Source organism: Mandrillus leucophaeus, unplaced genomic scaffold (genome assembly GCF_000951045.1).
Source record: "Mandrillus leucophaeus isolate KB7577 unplaced genomic scaffold, Mleu.le_1.0 Scaffold456, whole genome shotgun sequence".
In the NCBI taxonomy this organism is placed as follows: domain Eukaryota; kingdom Metazoa; phylum Chordata; class Mammalia; order Primates; family Cercopithecidae; genus Mandrillus; species Mandrillus leucophaeus.
Genome location: NW_012104876.1, coordinates 1669720 through 1670709, shown reverse-complemented (window position 1 = coordinate 1670709; position 990 = coordinate 1669720). Strand labels below are relative to the sequence as shown.

At 39.5% G+C, this 990-nt stretch overlaps 1 pseudogene across 1 annotated transcript in view; it reads right to left on the bottom strand.

The window, feature by feature from the left end:
• Window positions 1-408: 408 nt before the first annotated feature.
• Window positions 409-990, bottom strand: part of LOC105549774 — a 105021-nt pseudogene continuing 104439 nt past the window's right edge. The window contains exon 4 of the transcript XR_001007606.1: window positions 409-452. The product of XR_001007606.1 is annotated as a zinc finger FYVE domain-containing protein 9-like (transcript). The remainder of the gene's footprint in view (window positions 453-990) is intronic.

Genomic DNA, 990 nt, shown 5'->3' with positions numbered 1-990 from the left:
GGATCTCGGCTCACTGAAACCTGTGCCTCTTGGGTTCAAGTGATTCTCCCACCTCAGCCTCCCAAGTAGTTGGGATTACAGGTGCGAGCCACCACGCCTGGCTAATTTTGTATTTTTAATAGAGATGGGATTTCACCACATTGGCCAGGCTGGTCTCGAACTCCTGACCTCTGGTGATCTACCCTCCTAAGCTTCCCAGAGTGCTAGGATTACAGGCATGAGCCACCGCGCCCAGCCTTGTATTAAGACTGTATTCTTTCCATTGCACCATGTCTCGTCAGGTGGATAGACATCCAAGAAAGACACCATTCTTTCTTCAGGACTGTGTAAGGCAGAAGTAAAAAGATTTAGAAAAAAACTTCAAATTGTGTACTTTGATACTGAACGTATACAGAAAATAACAATTCTTTAGCCAGATCTCGTATGTTCATGAGCAGTCACTTGGACCAAACCTATAGGAGAAAATAAAACTGGCGTAAATGTATACCACTTGTCATTGACTGACGCCTCCCACATCTTTTGCAACTGAATTATGTGACATGATGTATGGGTCTTATAAAAACACTTATTCCAAATCATTTACATTAGCTGTCGAGTCCTCGTGATAGTGATGGACTAAATGTCTTTAGAGGACTATGCACAAACTGACCTCGCATGTTTTCTCATTGCAAAAGCAGATATAATAACATCAGCCTCCTGCTTATATTTATATGATAAAGTCCATCCAATTAGTATTTTTTCACAAGAATGCTAACTCTGTGAGAGCAAAGAGATTGTTGTCCATTTTGTTTACTGCTCTGCTCCATTGCCTAGAAGAACAGGTGGTATTTTCTGAGTCCCAGTTTCATATTTAGATTTCCTTCTTATCTTGACTTAATTCAATAATAGTTCAAATGAGTCTATGATGTAATTATTGCATAAAAATAAGCAAAGTACCCAAGCTGAAACTGTACACTAGAGATTTTCTCATTTTCTCATGAACTTATTGAA